We start from the raw sequence: 21,148 nt of genomic DNA on the forward strand, positions 1-21,148 counted from the left end.
CGCCGGCTGGAACCCGGAGGAAAAATGCCGTCGATGAAAAGTCTCGATCTCTCACGCCCGATTCATGCACGGCGTGCACGGTGCACGCGTGCCCCGTGCGAATTTCGCAATAATTGCAGGCCGCGTCGAGTGCAATCTGCGTGGCGATGCACAGCACAGCGGGCCTTTATCACGTTGCACCCACCTATCTCTGGTGCGGTGCATTGCGGTGCAATGCCTATTGCGCTCGCATTGCACTCGTGTCGGAGGGCCCCTCGTGATCGGACGCCCTACCTGCATTCTGACGGGCGATTGTCTTCGCGCGCATGCATTACAACAGACCGAGATTGTAGGAGCGACGCTTTTGTCTAGTTCTTCGCGTGTGCGCGCGTGTGCGCGCGTGTGCGCGCGAGCGACCGTTGCTATGCTTTAGAAAGTTCAATCGTTGATCAGGAGGATTCATTCGCCGATAGCTGCAAGTTTGGAGAAATCGATTCGGTCTCTGTGCATCGCCGTGCGATAGGTCATAGAAAATCACCGGCCGCAACGCTCGACATTTAATGTAAGTCTTCTATCTATATTTAAATCGCCTCTTGGGATCTCATAATATTTTACTTGTTGAACTTCAAGATATGTCTGTATTTCAAGCTGTAATATTTAATTTAATTGATTTGATTTAATTTAATCAGATTTAATTTTAATCATCTGGGTATATTTTGTCTTTGACATAATAATAATTTCACGTAACTTATTTATTTATATCTTTTTCTTACTTTTATATTTTTCTTTTAAATTCTCTTTCTTTTATATTTTCGACTTAAGAATGATTTTCATTTTTTTATTCGCAGAAAATTATTATAGTTCGAATAATTAACAAAGTATTATTATCGTGTATAAATTCCACGATTTCTCGCGGATCGTTGCTTACGGATATCTCTACACTCGATCAAACTATACTTCCTATATGTGGGAGAGCGCGATAAGATATCTAAGCGTTAATACCCTGCGGTAATGAACGACATAATGAAACGCGACGAGAGTAAATCGGTGACTAGCCCGAGTAGTACGGTAGCGCTGTACCGTTACTGATATAAATTAGCATCGCTCATTCTCTCTCTGCGTCTAATTGCGCGTAGCGCAATACATACATGAGACGGTCCAGCGTTCGTATATCGGTTTAACGTGTTACACGCACGTGCGCCGATTACTCAACGTTCACGCCTGCGACAGCAACTTGTGCCTCTCTCATGAGCACGAATGCTTATGTACGCTATTCGACAAAAACTGTTGTTTTTTTTTTTATCGAGGATATTGACGTAACTTTTGCGTACTCAACGCATCAAAATGTGAAGTAATAAATATGATTGATATAAATAATTTGTTTTCCATATAAATACATTCATCTGATTATTAGAAGAAAACCGAAGTTGAAAATTCTATGCGTGACAGTATAATATGTTGCGATAAAAGTTGTATCGCGGTCAAGTTGTAGTGCGCGTGAATAATTATTGCGAAACGTGCAGGTGACACACGCGTCAGCTACGCGATAGATAATTTTCGAAAATATTTTCATGTTGAACATTTATTTTTTTTTAAGAATACCTCATGAGAATTCATGCGTGAAAGATAATAAGTATCTATTATTGTAATAACACTCTTAGAAAATGTATTGAATTTTGTCTGACATGTAATAGCGTCGCATCTGCATTGGAATCGTGTCAGTAGAGAATGCATGCCGCGATCAGACGTCTCGCCTGTGCGTGTTAACAGGCGATTGTCTCTCGAGAATTACACTGGGATACCCGTATGCCTCAGGCTACCGTGATGCCCACATTCCCCAACATGTCTCGATTCATAATCGAGCCTACCGCTTGTTATTTTCTTGTACTTTGAACAAGATTGTATTCTAAATACTTGAGATACCTGGCAATTAATAAATATCATATACATTTCGAACATCAAAGTATCTTAGTATAATTTAATTATTAATTCACGACAACATTTTTCGGCAGATTCTGACTCTCTAATTTTTTCCAGACTTGCGAGTAATTCTTGCATACCTGAAAATACCGAACAATGCAGCATGCAGATTTCAATGCATTACTTGAACTCTTGTCTGAACAGAACATTGCCTGCGTTTCGCAATAATTATCCACGCTCTGCAATCTGGATAAGACAGCCCTTATCATGGCATTATTCTGTCGCATTTGTGATAGGGGAAGGGGGATCTCTGTTTAGAAGGATTAGCTGCATTCTCTGACGGACGATTGTCTTCAGAGGCGCGTCGGGATCGAACTACGTGCGTCGACACACCGTTACACGATCCGTATCCACTGGTGTGTGTTTTCCACTGCCCGTACACATTGTATGTATGTTTGCATAAATGTATGAATGTACGTATGTACATGTGAATGGCATCTTGCATCCTATGATCGGTGCCCCCTGTAATTACTCCCTCGTAGCGATTTAAACGTATCATTAGTACGTGAGTTATGTATGAGCAAACGTACTCGAGAGGCCGCAAACGTTTAATATCTCGTTGTATCATGATTAAGTCGAATAGATTTTTTTTACTTTTGGCGAGCACGGAAATTTTCAATCTCACAGGCTCGAGTGATGATCGCTCCACTGAACTGCACGAGATAATCGATTAGATTAGCGACAATTGATATTACTACTCTAGTACTCTTAGGATTGTGTTTCAATACTGAAAATTAAATTTGGCGCGTAATTTGCAGAATATGAGTATATATAAATATATATAAATTTACATAAAATTATGTAAGCATTAAAGATCCGCTGAAAAAAATTTACGAAATTTTAATAAATATTTGTTCAAATAGTACCATTGGGTAATTTGCTTATAGTAAATAAATATTTACGTTATTAAAAAATAAGATGATATTTAAATATTTTAATTTAAGTATCTCATTTTTAAATTGAATAAATATTTATTTACTGTAAGTAAATATTCCATTGGTACTATTTAAAGAAATATTTATTTAAACTTTGTAATTTTTTTTATGTCGAACTTGACCGTTCATTTTTTATTTATTGTATATCCACATTACAGATTTAAAAGATATTTTGTTTAAATATTTTAGTATACTATATTATATTGTTTACAGCGTAAACTTCATATCAAACAAAACGAAAAGTTTTTACACGTTGCAAAGCTTATCTCTATCAATAGTAATCATCTTGATCAGATATAAAAGCGAAAGTTAAATTTTTATTTATTAACTCTCTGTTCTCTTCTTGTTATTCGCGATTTCACGTACCTTAATCATATATTACGTATGTTCACCTACGCATCCACGAGAGAAGACGGTACGAGGAGAAGAGAACGGACAATGAATGACATAACACACTTGTATACGAAGGAACAAGAGATACGACTTGAAAATTAATCACTCTCATAAATTTGAAACTTACGCGGGCGCTTCCTCGGAGGCGATATTCTGATTCCGAAAGCTGCGAGGTCGCCTGACAGGAGAATTTATGATATTATTCACTGTCGAATCATCCAGTAAGATTAACAAGGAAGGAAAACATGCAGAAACTTTCGAGCAATGGTAGTTGAGTCGCCGCCGGCTCCCTGTGAATCCGTCGAAAGTATGAGCGAGCGAGAAATAAGCGACGATTATCGGATCATACGGGAAGAACGAGGAATATGCAAAAAAAAAAAATGATCGAGGAGAGTTACGTGATTATTAAACGAAGGAGTGCATTAAGGAGAAAATGATTGAGAAGCGAGCTAATTGTTAAGAGCGCACTAGTTATCGAGAGAAAAAAAAATCAATTTTACGGCTGACTTCAAACTAGATTGGAAGTCTGTTGCCCTTGTCGAAAGATGAAAGTTTGGCGAACATGGGGCGAATGTTGAGCAACAGAAATCGTAAAAAGTGAAAATTTGAGGATATAAAATCCCAAAGATATATTATCTTGTCATAATTGGAGAAAGTCGAAATTCAAGAATATCTAGTTTCAGTATTTTTCGTACTTAAATCGCGATAATATGTTAGAAATATTAGGTGTTGGAATTAATTCGTAGCGTTTTACAAGTGATACTTTCATTAATGTATTTTTTAATGCTCATGTGAAATAAATAACATTCTTTCATTAAAAAACGCTACGAATTAATTCCAACACCTAATAATAATTTTTCTTTCCTAATAATAGTTTTTTTATCGCATTGCAAAATGAAATTCCTCATTAATTTCCTTAAAGTTATCAATGTAAAGTTAGCTATTTTAGTACGACCAACTTTATCGCGAGCGGTAAATTTTCTTCTCGTAAGATCAAGATACGCGCAGTAAAGGGTTACAGTTGCCATCAAGTTCGTTTAGAGGTTCAACAAAATTGATAATTCATGTGATTGTTCTTTGCGTTTTACGCACGCGTAACTATTTACGCTTGTGTGGTAAGAAAAGCGTTTGTAGAAGAGAAAAGCGAGAAGGTGATATAAATCATGAGAAATAATCTGTTATGTAATTGTCTTGCGAGAGACAAAAGAATACACGCTTCAGCATTAACGTATCGTTTATCGATAAATTTATATTCTATATCTAGTTTTATTAAATAAACATTAATATCGTAATATTGAAAGTATCAACAACATCGGTATATAAGGGAATAACAATTACAGTATCGATGACCATTCTTATCTCTTTTTTATTTTTATTTATGTTTCTTATTCAACGAGGACAATGTTTTTATTTTTATTTATGTTTCTTATTCAACGAGGACAATGTTTTAAATGCACGATTAGTGAAATAACGTAATTGTTCAAACGATATATTGTCACGTTAATTAGTTAAAACGTTTTACTTAGCTATTTTTATTAAATGGGTTAAGGTATATTGTAAATATAATAATCGAGAGAGAGAGAGAGAGAGAGAGTCGCGCTACAGCGGATGTATATATATATATATATACATATATATATATTAGGTGTTGGAATTAATTCGTAGCGTTTTTTAATGAAAGAATGTTATTTATTTCACATGAGCATTAAAAAATACATTAATGAAAGTACTTCCCATCACTTGTAAAACGCTACGAATTAATTCCAACACCTAATATATATATATATATAATAAACGATTCCTCGCCACGGGCGGTATAGAAAGCTAGATGGGATTAGGGTACCTGTTACGATATCTGCGCGATTACATCTACCTGTCCGTTGTAAACTTCCGCCACGAATTCGCTCACGTTTAAATTTCGCACTATACGAAGAGCACAGGTTCGATTGCGGGACGAGTTGACAAAATGACAAATGTAAACTCTTTCAATGCAAACGATAATAAATGCACTAAGTGCATACAACATGCTTGTGATACGGCAAAAATTTTATTCCATTACGCTAGAATTTTATTTCATTTGGGATTGGATTTCTATTGATGGATAGAAACTTAAAACAGAAAATATATTAATTATATTATGGGCAAATTAACTTATTAAATTAATTTAAAAAGTATTACATATGTATTTAAAAAATCTCTCTCTCTCTCTCTCTCTCTCTCTCTCTGTCTATATGCTTCTGATAGTCTGATCGACTGTCACGAGATTTTAAAACATTTGCGACCGCATTACGCGGAGTCTATTGTACAATATTAGAAGTCGTAACGATCGTAGGGTCTTAAGTCGTAGAAAATTGACCAATCATAGTCGATTACTCTTCTCATATTCGACTTTGATTGGTTAATTTTCTATGACTTAAGACCCTACGATCGCTACGACTTTTATTGTAGATCCCGTATTATAGAATCTCATATTATGAGATATACGTAGTGACGGTTGGGATCAAATCTGAGATTTCTGATTATGAATCACATGTTTTCACCCGGAGCCACTGCATTTATTTATTATACTTATTTGCTTTCATTTATTCTATTTTTAACTTAAATACATGTTTTTTCTTGAAAATATTACTCGACATCAATTTAAATAAATTAATTATATGGATAAATTAACAAATTAAATTTAATGAATTAAAATCAAACAATTATTATGACAATTATTAGTGCTGTAAGCAGTAGATTTATACAATACAGCGTTGTTTGACCAGGCTCGTATTTGTCGAATCATTTTAAAGAGTAGAAGCTCATTGCTGATCCGTATTTAATTCGACAAGTCGATGGCCAGCACCTAATAGAACCAGTCGGCATGATACGAGATTTATAACGGATGGATGAGACGAAACACCGTAGGAAAGAACATTGTTACACGTGCATCTTTCTTGAATCGATCCCCTTATCGTATCTGATCGTCCGAGATTGGTAAGCCGGTAGCATCGATCACAGCTTGATTAAGCGATCGATTAGACGATCCGGTTTTTTGTCATACCTTTATTGGGAAATTGAAATCGCAATCACGTTGTTACGAAATCGTTGTTCTTTATCGTAATTTATTTCTTTATCTCCATATCTTTAAATTTTTTGTAAATTCGAAATAAAATCTGAGCATCTGTATTATTAATAATTAATGTCTTTCGTAACATAATAATATTAGTGATATAAATATGTATATACTTACATAAATACTTATATAATATATATATATATATATATTAGGTGTTGGAATTAATTCGTAGCGTTTTACAAGTGATGGGAAGTACTTTCATTAATGTATTTTTTAATGCTCATGTGAAATAAATAACATTCTTTCATTAAAAAACGCTACGAATTAATTCCAACACCTAATATATATATATATATAAAATTTAATCAATTTTTTATAGGATAGGGCAAGGCTATTCCGACAGCTTAAACTTTAAAATAATATGAAAATTCACGACGGTGAAGAAACAATATTTCTTTGCAGTGATGTGCTTACAACTAAATTATACAATCATAATTAGTCCTTGAGAGCACAAGCACAATCTTTAAACATTCAATATGTGTTATTATTTAGAAACATAAACATTATTATGAGAAATTATATGGACGAAAAAATCCCTCTACTCTAATTATTTTTCACATACTTTCTCTGAAGGTATACATATTGCAATATATGAGCACGCTGAGAGAAAAATAAATGTATAACTAGTAATTTTATACACAAATTTCCGCTATTCTTTAATCCATGCAAATGCATAACCACAAGTAATCACCTTGCAAGGCAAAGTGTTAATCGGCTTTATGAGAAACTTTCATAAACTTTCATAAAAGCATCAATATGTGCTAATGATAATGTAAATACTATTGTAAATATCATATTTAGTCAGCAAGTTTAACGTTTAAATATTCAAAAGCGTTCCCCGTAACGGCACTAAACGAACCAGAGTATAAAACCGATCTCGACTTTCATCCGAGAGAGCTAATCGGCTGAGCTATCAAACATTAAACCGGCCGATCCTCGGCATCGCCGGCTCTTGCACGTCGATACTGGCGATGTGGGAAATCCCGATGTGATTTTTCGCTGGCTCGGCGCGTAAACTTTGGCCTGCAGTGATCCTATTAGCCGGTGGTTATCTTTTCCCATGGTGTCCCGCGCGGAGACGACGACGGTGACCCCGGCTGTGAAGTCCTTTCTCCTCGAGCGATTCGCCGCACCAGGATGCAACGGCGTCGCGCTCCGTTCTCCGTTCGCGGCTTCACGAGACACCGAGGCACGTACATTCGCACATGTATTTCCGAAGTACGTGTGTACTCGTGGCTTCTTACTTACTTCTTACGTCTTAACGCGGTAGCTCACAGAGGTATTTCCTTTATTGTTGGTAGTTCCTCGCTGCTCGTTAACTATGCAACGCGGAAAACGCGTTGACTCCACGCACTTCGTTAGATTCTAAATGCATACGACATGTCTCTCTCTCTCTCTCTCTCTCTCTTTCGTAGTAGGTATTTACTGACTCGGATAGTCTGCAATTTCCTATTTAGGGTGCAGCGTTCTCGTATTATTGTTGGATTGAGTGGCGATTGCAGTCAGCCTAATCTACAATGTGTTCTTTGCTTCCTGTTTCTTGCTTTTCACCTCATACCTTTTTTCTTTTTTGAATTTTATCAACGATCGCGTTTCTCATTTATTCCGAACTTTTACCTTAGATGACTGAAAACGAAAAAATTGAGTAAGAAGCAAAAAGGCAAGAAGTAAAAAGCAAGAAACAGGAAATATATTGTAGATTAGATCTTTAATTAAGAAGGCTATCTTGATGTTTCATTACATTGAAATATTCAAGATTCCACAAATTCCAGAACTGCGTGTCCCAATCTTTTCTGATCAAACATATATATCATACATCACGTAATTAAGATACGTACGGAATTTATTAAATTAATAAAACATCGTGATACATATATAACAAAATATTAAATAGTAATTAACAAAAATTGTTAAAACTGTCGCTTTACTATTAATAGCAGCTGTAGGCAATGCTGTTGACAATCGCGGGTTAATGTCGGGATTATGTTTCATCCAGCGATGCTTGTATATATAACGCAAAGTCGTTTTTAACGAACACCTCATTCACGGATTCCTCTTGCGGATAGTTTACTTGAGTAATCGTAAATAATAACAGCGCGCCGGGAATAGCCGGACTCGAGCGCAAATGTTCTCCGCTCGCTCGAAATTCCACGAATACTCGACCTTTCGTACGGCTATACAAAGTACGTGCGAAATATCGTGAATACCTTCATTTTTACGGGAAGATAATGCACCATGAATAATTACGGCCAACGCGCGTCTTGACTACGCCATTGGTCACCCCACGACACCCCGGTTCATCGCGATTACACTCGCATGCTTCGGTACGCGTTGATAGGCGAGAGATAAGCATCTTCCCTTTTTCACGACTACGTAGATGTTCGCTCGAATCCATCAACCGCCGACGATGTACCGTGATGCGCGGGTGTGATGCACGTCGGCGATGCAGTCGTGTAACTCGGTAATTGATGGCGCGATCCGGAACTTCGTTGCTGTTGTGATAAACGTTCGCACCGAAACATCGTTGTGTACCGGAAAACGCGTGAGATTGCGTGTCTTTGAAAATTATTACCTGTGTGATTGATAAACGCATAATATTATGTATGATGCGCTGCGAGGAAAAAGACGTTAAGACGATTTAACTCGCTTATTTTACCGATTTAATGGATTCATATACATATTATTTACATGCGTTGACACATGCAATTACATCAATATCGCACGCACACATATGTATAAATTTTCTAATTAACTAATTTTTCATATTATAGATATCTAAACTTAATTCTAAGAATTCAATATTGTTTGTTTGTGCAATCCCTGCTGCAAATCAAGATTTGTTTTATGCGTACAAAGTGTAAAACTTGTATGTAAAATAAATATCATTACACTGAAAGAAAATGATGTATCAACGATATTATTTTAATTAAAAATAATCTTATTAATTTTTTCAATAACATCGTTAATGAAACAAATATGTGCTCTTGCTTTCATAAAATTTTATTTGTTTTATTAATACTGTTGTTATATAAATCAACAAGATTATTTTCAGTTAAAATATGCTGTTGATTCAACATCATTTTTTGCAGTGTATATATAAGTTAATGCCAGAAGTCGATAATAAAACTAATTTTTCAACTTTTTTCATTTTTGATATAAAGTCGATCGGTTTGGATTACATTATATCATTTATACTTTAATTGTAGAAAAATTTTTAGATAAAGGCAGCTAAAAAAATACTTATTTGAAAAATAATCAGTAAAACAAACGACTTTAAAATCCTCTCAATGATTGCGATGCAATAAAAAATAAACATCGTGTTTAATCAGTTATTATTTAAAATTTCGGTAAGATAATCATGTAAGCGTGTCGCAATATCAATTCTTTAAAAGTTACATAATCCACCATCATCTTTTTGCTAGTTCGTTCGTTACTTCGGAGTTTAGAATTCACGGAACATCGGAAACTTTCTCAAGTTTGACACAACACCTGCCGTGCTTTCATAACATTAACGTTTAAGGACGCATAGAACGTGAAAAATTATTTGCAAATCTGCCGCGGGGCATCAGAGTAGTGACATTGTAGTAAAATTAATTCCTTCGTCAGTTTCGACGAAAGCATGTTGTCTGCTTCGTGTCTCACGATACTCCTCTTCTTCCTGCTAAGAGTGAGAGGATGAGCAACCGGTATCACGTGTTGCACGACGGGGAAAGGAGGACCGGTATCGACGAAAACACATATACATACACGGTATCGGTAGTAGAGCCTTTTCTGACGTAACGGCTTTTTGATTTCGAGTAGATAATTTTTAATAGTTACAACCTGCTTTTATAACGGAGACAAGCTGTCCTTGAATGTCATGATTAAGTTTCTTTTAGAAATAAATCATTCTCACGGCACATTTGCAGAAATCGATTGACTGGCAACATTGCATAATTTTTTATTACAAATGGCTCATCATTATTCATATCTGTATCGTCCAGATCGCCTTGCTGTCACGATTTAGCTTGTAGAATTCTAATAATTTTCAGATATTAAATTTGATCTGACAGAAAATCATAAAATTTTAAAATTTTTATCAAAATGTACTTATTGCATCTATCGTAGTATTTACTTTGTCCTTTCTATAACAATACGATTATAAAACTCTTTTCTTCGATCCTGTCAAGTTTAGAATTAATTCGCTGGCCATATGGCTGCGCGAGAAACGAGAGGATTAATCGAGAGTGGCGCAAAGGTGTAATCGTCTGCACGAACTGGCCGGATCACTTTCCGTCTGGCGCAATGAGAGGATCATTCGCTCGCTGTGAGAGACGATCCGATCGCGGAAAGGAGCGCGCATCCTGCGAAACGCACACGAATGGTTATGCAAGACATTCGGCGAGGCAGGTTCGACCGGTCTTAATTGCGATCGCGGAGCAGCCTGGCGACTTCGAAACTAATCGGTTTGGCCATCCGGTTCTGCGTTTCTGGAGGTAAAAGAATAACGAACGAGAGGTGTACAAGGGAGAGGCGAAATTTAATTACTTATCTAACCCCGGCACGTGTTCGCGCGAGCTACTGGTACTTGCGAATGAAAAGTCTTCGTGTGTTGATAAATAACGGTGAATATTAAAATTGAAAGAACGATTAGGTTGATAGAAATTTGCACGTAGGACTTGAAAAAAAAAATATATATATATATAAACGGAAATCCCGATATTATATTTATTTGTTGATTATTCCATATATCTAAATATTGCGAGTAGATATATAAATTAAAAACGCATTAATTAGAAACATCTCGATTATGAATATGAGTTTTATAAATTTTTACATTTGGATCGTATTGTGTTATGGTAATGTATCTAAATAATATGATTATAGAATAGGTATATATATGTATAAATTCACATGGAAATTTTATTTTAGCATTAAGATTTTATTTAAAGACTGACAAGGCCTTTCCCTTACTTTTTGTGTATTTATATTGCGGTCTTATGACACTTTGTTTACATAACATGAATTAATTAAATAATTCGTCGTCCGTTTGTCTAACGTTCATCGATTCGATTAATTTTCTTTTAATGCAAATTACTAATAAAATACGAAAAATTACTTATCGGCAGGAAGCCATTAATTTTAATCACTTTTTTATTACATGAAGAACCAATAAATATTATTATAATTATCTACCATAATTTAACTTGACTGCATGTAACGCGAATTTTTGTGTATCTTTTATCGGTTCAGGGGTTAAGTTCTCTTTTCGCGACCTTTATAGTTAATTACAGACTCTCTCATTCTACAAAACGCACAGCTGCATTGTACATAACTGCTCCTTGCTCGACAGACTATATATCGATGAAAAAAAATTCACGTGTATAACGAGACACGGTAAACGGCTATAAATGTCCCTGTATTTTCGAAAAGGAGGAAGCAATAATCGCGTTTATTAGTCGCTATTAAAATCCGCGCAATATAATCGCCAATTTATAATACACGCAGTCATTAATCATTAACGACCGTTGTAATTTTCATTTGTCGAGTTTCTGCGATTTATCACACATCGTGTGTATCTCGTAATATGTTTTATAATTCGATCTCGGCGTATCAGAAATCGTCGGGATTTTCAAGAAACATATTGTTGAAAGATTTATTATTTAACATCCATAATACAGAAAAAAAAAATAAATTGGGTGGTACAGCAAACCTATAACTTCCTGCGCGAATTCAACATCTATTAGGTGTTGGAATTAATTCGTAGCGTTTTACAAGTGATGGGAAGTACTTTCATTAATGTATTTTTTAATGCTCATGTGAAATAAATAACATTCTTTCATTAAAAAACGCTACGAATTAATTCCAACACCTAATATAACTAAGAAGATTTGATGGTTTAACAAATCGCTAATGTTATTCACCTGTTAACTTTGCTACTTTAACATAAAAAATTGACTGTCTATATTACGACTGTAGATTTGCTGAATCAGTGAAGTTTTCAGTTGTGTTTTTTTTCTGTGTAATTATTGTTTACTTATTTAAGTGATCATCAGATCTTAAAGATTCATGAAAGTTTTTAAATTAATCACGAAGAGTTTCTAATTAAATTTCTTATTATTTATAAGAGATTTCGCAATTATCTTTCTTTCTATAAAAACGATTTCAAAGTCAAGAAAAAAATGCTCATATCTTTTTACTGACAAAAATCAACATGAAATAATATAGGAAATTATTTCGAAGGAGACACTTTCTCAGAATCTGGTTATCTGAACAGGAAAGGTGACACATGTTACGTGATTTTCGGGAAATCGTGATAATCCCCGGGCGATGGAGAGTTCGATGCTCGCGACCATCATTTCTGATCTGAAAGGGGTCCGTTGAATCGATATATGAGATTCTCGAGCACGCATGCGAGTATCGGGAACGTGGGTGGAACCATTTCTCACGGCCATCTTGAGTTACACGCCATTCTTTCCACTGCATGTAGTTTTATTTATCCCTCTTTAGCGTATTTGTTTGGTATTTGTGTATATGTATAATATTCTACGTATGGTACATATAAAAAGATGTTTCAGTTTTTCTTTTATGCAGTAGCTTATATGTTCAGAAAACACGGTTGAGTGAACTTTTAGTATAATTGTTGTCTGTGATTGGAGTAGATTTTTACATCCATGATAAATCTAAAAAATCTATAGCGCTCACTCAATCTTTGAACGTCGTCATAGGTTTTATTTATATTGTACTTTGCGTGTAAATAATTATTTAAAAGAAAAGAAAAATTATAAAAGGTTAAATAATGTATTGGATCATTTAAAAAGTATCCGCGGTTTTTTCATTCAAAAATTGAACAAAAAACCGCGGATACTTTTTAAATGACCTAATATTATGTATTTTTATTGGATTTTTATTTTACATGAAAAGAAAGAAGCGCAATTAATTAATTACAAAGTTGTTGGATTTTTAAATTTCAATAGAAACTAACTTTCCAATTGATTTGAAATGTACTTTGCTGTAATAAGAATTTCATTTGTAATATCTCTTTCAATATTTTCTATTTTGTCTCCTGTTCGTCCATTTTTCATTGACTTTGAAATTATTTTTGTAAAGAAAAAAATTACTGCGAGACTATATACAGTAAGAAAATTTATTTAGAAACTCTTTGTGATTCATTTTAATTTAAAGACCTTCACAAATCCAACTTTAAGCTCTGATAAATTACTTAAATTAATTAACATAATTTTTATTCTAGATGTTAAATAATAAATCAATTTTTTTTTATAAAATCGTGCGCGCAAATCTTGCAAAAATCTCGTAACTATGTTTACTTGGGGTATATAGATGTTAGATGGATTTCTATTTGCTTACTCTTTCATCTGTGGAATGTGTGCAATTACTCATTTCACTATGTAAAAAAATGTATATTTCATATGAATGTCATTTTTAATTTTGTGTAAGAAAGAGATGCCTGTGAATAGCCATAATGAACTACAAGAAAGAGAGAAATGAAAATTTCATTTGAATGTTTAGTCATGAATATGTTTAAATTATTCTTGGTGAAATGGATAAAAATTTAATTCAATTCGTCGCATGCAATTTTAAAGGAATGAAAAGTGAAGAGCGAACTGATTCACTGGTAGTTTGTTGATTGATTACTTGGAACAGAAGTATAGAAAAATTATGTTTATATCGAATCAAATAAATATCCGTGTGAAAATAAATAGCCGTACAACGCGCAAGTGAGCGATACGAAATTATATAAATGTGTACGCGCACGTTGAGTTTAATGGCTTTCGGATAACTGTACTGGCAAATCGCGGGATAGGAGAAAGTCAATCTATAACGTTGCAGTTCCCGCTGATATAACGAAGAGTTCCGATACGTCGCTCGTCCCGCGAGCTGAAATCTGATCGCGAAACGCCCGAGAGAGACGTCCGGGAAAAGCGCTCTCGCGAACGCTGCTATCGGGACACCCTATACAGCGGTCCAGGCGAAAGTCCGTCGGTAAATCTCTCACGGCGGAAAATCTCCTGGTGCATACGACGCCGATATTCGGCCAGCGATAAATCGCAGATGAACCGTGAACGCAAAAGAGTGAGTCCGACGAGTTCGGGGCGTAAATCACGCGCGGTCCAGGAAGAAAAAAAAACAGTTGCCGTAATCGTACGCTTAGGATTTTACGGCTGCGGCTAGAATTAGGAATAGACGAGCAAAAAGTCATAAATTCGTGTGGACGATGCTTATTTGAATGAAGGTTCAAGTCAAGGAATTCTTTCGCATCTTAATATTATAACATGCATATAAGTTTACCTTGTTTAGAAGCGTTCAAGGTAATCTCTTAAAAATATCTCAAAAGTTACGGTCTAATAGTTTTGCGAAATTTTCCGGTTCGAACGTTAAATAGAATACATAAAAATATATCACGAAACTATTAATACATTAGTTATATATAATTTAATTTAATCTCTCTTCTATTTTTGTAATGCTTAATTATGTAAGAGTAATTAACATTTATTCAATACATTGAAATAAACTTTTTTTTTATATAAGTCATATATCGAGGTAGCGTAACAAAATACAAATGAGAAGGATTAAATAAATTAAAAGAATGTGGGCATTCAATGAGGAAAGATTCGAGATAAAGTAAGATTTATTTCGAGAAATTAGAAACTCATCCGACTACCTATGTTTTCCGCGATCCATTTTCACTTGTCTTCCTGTAAAGGAATTCTTCCCGAATCTTCGCGCTAACGATTCCCGACGCGAACAGCGGCTTTCAGTGGACGACCGAAGATGATGACCCCTCCACGGCGTGTCCATAAATCCTCAAGTTCCCGTGCAGCATTTGTAACGCTTGCGGCACCGCTCGCGGCGTAATCCAAACGGTCCATTGAGCTCCTTCTCTCCCGCCCTGTCTTCCCTTCGTCATCGAGATGCACCCCGAGATCGCGCGGATGCGGCTGCGGCTGCGGCTGCACCCACGAGGCTCCCATCTACCGTCGTGTCCCGCGTGTTCCCTTCTCCTTCGCCCTCGTGTCACGCGTGCCCTCTCTTCCTACACTTCGCGGCGCCTCGCGAGAAAACACACACGTCTACACGTGCACGTACACGATACACGTGCATGCACGCGATGCACGCCGCACGCCGCGCGAAGCGGAGAGCAAAGGAGAGTGCTCCGTGCCGACCGGAGCTAAGCCGGTCTCACGGTAGTTGTTCGGGGTCAGGGGGCGATATACCTACCTACCTACCTACCTATCGGGCCGGTTGCGCTGGAGTCTGCGTGTCGCAAGCGCCTCTCCATATCCTTCTCCCATCCTCCTCCCTCTTTCTCTTATTCTCCTTATATTCTCTCGTTTACTTCTACTCGACTCTCTTCTTTCACCTCCGCTCCATCGACACACCGCGCTGTAACCCGCGCGAGGGAAACCGCAGCGGCAGGCGTGTACACGACTCGTGCGGATAGGATGCACTATCGAAATAATGATAAGCCGAGAAGTAAATGCAAAGTTTACCACAAAAACCGATTTCATTTGAATTGTTATTAATCTCTTTTAACAGTTCGGCGAAGAAGTAATATTCTTAATATTCTTGGTCGTGTGTGTGTGTGTGGAGGGGGGGGGGGAGGGGAAAGAGAGTACTTGCATTGGAGTATTTGATTTACTCAAAGGCCTGGTGTTAAAAACAGACGCATCACTCGTAGATATTGGAAATTTAATGCTTCTGTCGAAGCATTAGTGATTACATTCTCGTACTTCTCGTCAAAGACACCGATCAAGGGAATACATGTAATCAACCGACCCATTAATTTAATTACAGTCTCAAACAGGCATACGAGATGGTAAACATGTAATCGATAAAGTTAATCGTAAAGTTAATCGATTAAGAGGATCGTCGAGAAGTGCCTATCATTATATTTATCATATGTGATTATATTTAAAATTAGACGCCATTGCTAAACGGCAGTAATAAGATCTACAGTGTCCACGTGGGCTACTCTTCAGAGATTCCTTGAATACGTTTGAATAATAGCCGGCGATAAAAGCAGCCGAGTGTGTGCTGTCATCCTTAACTCCTTCAGAGAAATGGTGATTGTCTGCGCGCGTACACGCACGCGGAATCATCGAATGTACACGGTGTTCCAGAGATTACGTGAATTATTTTTTATTTATGAATTCATCAATCAAATCTTTGAATTATTTCCTTCTTAATATCAATGTCAAGATTGATAATTTGTTAATACTGAGAATAGTTAATCCTGATTTGTTAATCCTGAATTTTTACACGGTAAATATTTTATATTATAATTAATACCCAATTCGTTTTGTTAAGTTTATTTGAGATTGAAAAATGATATCTCATTCTTTTGCATTTCTGAAGTTTTTTTACGAGTTCCTTATTTTTCATCGTGTGATTTAAAGACGGCGACTTTTTTATACCTTTAAAGAAAAATTGACTCCGAATTAATCCGCGTATAAAAGGTGACTCATTAGTTCTGCAGCACCCTGTATCTCAGGCATTACTTCACGGCGGTAAGGCGCATTAACATTAATCTTCTGCTAAATTTAATTAAAGTGAAAGCAGCCTGACATCGGAGATTCACACGATGTGGTCTCGCCAGCGTGTAGCATCTGGGCACTTTCAAAATGCGGTATAGATAAAGAAGACGAGCGACTAGCGGTATTTAGTCAATTCTTTGTTAATCTCATACAATCTATACGTAACGATAACGCACGTATGTAAATTACACGTAACACGTAATCTTATTCGGATGCAAGACGTATGCAAATGCAGCGAGACTCGAGAGCGCGGCGTGACGCCTCGTAGAATTGAATTATTATCGTTACTACGATTGATTCATCATCCGATGATTATTACTTCTGACATAGAAGTCCCAGTGATTTGCCGGCAATTATCGTTATATCAATCTGAGATCGAGTTAAGACTTTATCTGTAATCCTATACTGTTTACCGTTTGTCATTTCATGATTGTAAACATTCATTGATTGTAAACAGTTTTCTTACTAGAAAAAAAAATTTAGTGTTTTAAGAATTGGAACAATATGAATTATATTATCGTACAACGAAACACATGAAATACCGCATGCTATAAAATAATTACGTTGCAAATTATATTCTAATGAAATATGTCTGACTTAACAATTTTATAATTAATTTCTTTTTTAAATCAAAATCTTTCACAATTTTGAGTTCGTGAATTAAGAGAGTTATACCTGTTTAATGAAATTATCGCGTTGTAGATTGAAATAGAAATGATAGCGCGATACGTCATCGATGCTTTTTCTGTACATTACGCGCGTTTACACGAGACATGACTGAAAGGGGGTGTGGGGAAGGTATCTTATCCACACAGACTTTCCTCCGCGATCAATGGACTCATCTCGTATGCGGGCACACCTAACGTTCTGCCGCGGTGCGTGTCTGAGAGAAAGCGGGAATGGGAATCGGGATCTGATATCATGCGGCACATAACCGCAGCCGCGGGGATATCCTCTATTTAAGACCCCATCGTGCTCGCCCACACGACAGAGGCGTTCCGCGAGGGGCCCAGAGCCCAGGGCCCCCGCGGGCCCGTCCGTCACGCCGCGCCGCGCGCCAGATGCCGGACGATCATAATTAACCCTTTCACTGCTAAGTAAGAGACACCGTCTGCTTTCTGCTACTTTAGATTCATACGTGAGTCCTATTCCTTACGAAACTGTGATGGACCATTAAAGTCTCACGAATGAACTTGATGTAATTTGCGTTCTCCAGAGCGAGGCCTTATATACTCGAGATTATCGCAACGAATCACTTTACATACATTTGGTTTTTACGTAAAAAGTTTAGAATGAATTTTAAATTGATTTTAGAAGAACTAAAAAAATGAATGTTCAACTTTTGGTTTCGTGGAAAAATAAGTGGAAAAATACGTAATTATTATAATAGAATGTAATAGAATTTTAAATAAATATGACGAAAAACTGAGTAAAAAATTATTATTCGTTATGTAGTAAAGAGTGTAAGAGGATATGTACATTATATGTAATCTTTCACATAGTGAACGATGGTAATCTGGAGACCATATTTTTCCGATTTTTTTTTCTTTAATACTACAGATTATTACATTATTTAATACTACAGATTATTACACTATTTATAGAATGTGAATGGCATTAAAATCGAAGTGAGACAACTCAATACTACATTGCAGAGTATTAATGCAATTCCACTGCGATTGGATATTTATACATTGTAACGACTGTATATTTTTCTACAGCAATAATTGAGAGAAGGACGCGGACATTCCTCGCGTGGACATTAATTCTAACGGCTGATGCATGCTCGAGAACTAATCGTTAATGACGGAAAAACTGATTGTAATCTTTGAAGTCTGTAAGCTTATATAGAATATTGTTTGGATGATTTGCATAATGGGTGAATCTGCCGGGAGTTACTTGGCGATCAGCAACAATATGCCTTTCTCTTCGCAATACACTCGGATGCTTAGGACGCGCGCGCTTGTCCGCGTGCCTCTTATAGAGATAATCCGCTCTACGGTAATTTACTAGTTATGGCAACTAGAATCATTCTAGAGGATGAAATTATCCCTGTAGCTACATGAGCGCAAAACGGAATTATAGCTACGATCCTCGTTGCAACGACCGATCGTCTGATTTAGCAATTGGTACGGCTTCTCTGTCTTCTTCACCCCCGCCTATCCATTTCTCTTCTATTCATTTCTCTATTCTACAATATTATGCGGATATAATTTCATGTTTGTAAGATTCGTCTAAATCTATGCACGTGTAAAACGTGTATTCACATAGACTTCTTATCATTTGCGGTCGATTGGAGAAAGTCTGTAATGCTTAGTTCAGGAATATTGCTCGAATCCATTGTTAATCAATTTTTTTGATTTATTTTAATATTCACCTTTACCGATCGTACTATAGAGACTCACGAGAAATTCGCACACGTCGTTTCTCATGCGCGCGTTGAAATCACCGGAGTGCCCCTTAAAATAAGACATTGTCGCTTCTTATATTGAAATTTCAATATATTGCAATAAATCTTATCTGTCTGCAATTAATATACATTCAGTAATTGATTCAGATGATATGATACTATAATTAATTTTTTGTTTCATTACATATCTGAATGCATTAAAAACTTCATCTGTTCAACTAAATTATTACTTAATATAAAAGAAAATACTTTTTTTTTTGTATATCTTGAATAAATATCAATCATTAAGTATTATCAGAAAATCATTTTTTTTTCTTCTTCGTATTTTATTTCTATTTTCGCAGATAATTAAATTTATCAATTTTATGAAAGTTTATATCAAAATTCATTATATGATAATATATTCGAATTATACAATACATGAGGCAAGAGGAAGTTGCTTCTGTCTACGCACACGCATTTTCCCTGTGAAGGCAAAAACACAGATGTGAAGATACGAAAGGAAGGAATTGAGGATCGATAAGGAACGTGAGAGAACGGGAGAATGTGATATGGAGGCGAGAGGAAGCCGCGGATGCGGAAGCAGCGGAACGAGGAGAGCGAGCGAGGCGAGCGAACGCGAACGAGCGTGCACGTGGTGGCACGTGGAGAGGCGTGGTTCGTGGGAGGGCCCTGTACACCAGACCGCTGTAATCCACTTGGCACACGCTGTTCTGCTAAGCCCTACTCTTTTCTCTCGGCCGTTCGCCACCCTACTCTGCACTCTGCCTCTCTATCTCCGCGCGTTCACCCCTGCCTATGGCGCTGCCGCGCGTGTAGTCGCCACCGTCACCGTGTTCTTCCGCGTTTACATGCATTGTGTATCTTTAAGGTACTTCGATCCGTTATGCCTTCCGTTTCGGCGCGAGAATCGAGAGGAGAAAATATTTGGAATTTTAAATTTGAAGCAAAAGATCCTCCCATGGGGTTCTTATTGTTTATATTTGTAGAATAATTTGCGCGACTAAATGAGCTTATAAAAGCTATTTAATTTACTTTTAGCAACATTGAAAAATTAATACAACTAATAATAATTAATCTTATATTTTTTTATGCTTTTATGACATTATTAATGTAATAATTTAAAACGCTCTGCAATAACACTATTAATATACGATATAATATTTTTTAGTTTTTTAAAGTAATTATAATTATTTACATTACACTCGTATTTAGTGCATTTTTTAAAGCGTACTTGTTTATTTCCATCGTATACCTCGTAGATAAGATTACGAGCAATTGCACTCATTCGGCCTTTATGCTATCTTAAATAACGGATTTTATGATATCTCTTCGCGCGGATTGTTAAGTGCCATTTTCGCATGTAAAAATAATCGCGGATAAGGTATACAACGGTGTTCAATTAAAATGTAACTGTAACATACTACAACTACGTTACGGGTTGACGTTCTCTTGGTATCGGCTAATTTATTGCGTGGTGATAACGACATTGTATTTTATAGCAGCAAAAACATATAAGTGTTTTTATTTCTTCGAAGCACGCGCTATCACGAGCTTGGCAGTTAGTCTGGCTAATTGCATCAGGTTGAGTTTTACGATGCAATTAGTAATCCAGAATTCCTGACATCCGGATGTCGGACATGATCGATCGAATTACTTTACTTTCCATTAAAAAAGTTTATTAGACTTCATTTTCCATTAAGAAGGTTTATTAGACACAACTAGAATTTATGACATCATATTCTCATTTTTCTTACAGATAATAGACTCTCTTTCGACGGATTAATTAACTCACTAA

The 21,148-nt window shown here is 36.2% G+C and overlaps 1 protein-coding gene across 3 annotated transcripts in view; it reads left to right on the forward strand.

The window, feature by feature from the left end:
• The window catches only part of Hr38 (Hormone receptor-like in 38), a 114,608-nt gene that overhangs the window by 75,710 nt on the left and 17,750 nt on the right, over positions 1–21,148 (forward strand). The window lies entirely within an intron of this gene.

The sequence above is a fragment of the Acromyrmex echinatior genome, chromosome 5, assembly GCF_024713525.1.
Source record: "Acromyrmex echinatior isolate Ae372 chromosome 5, ASM2471352v2, whole genome shotgun sequence".
Classification (NCBI taxonomy): Eukaryota; Metazoa; Arthropoda; class Insecta; order Hymenoptera; family Formicidae; genus Acromyrmex; species Acromyrmex echinatior.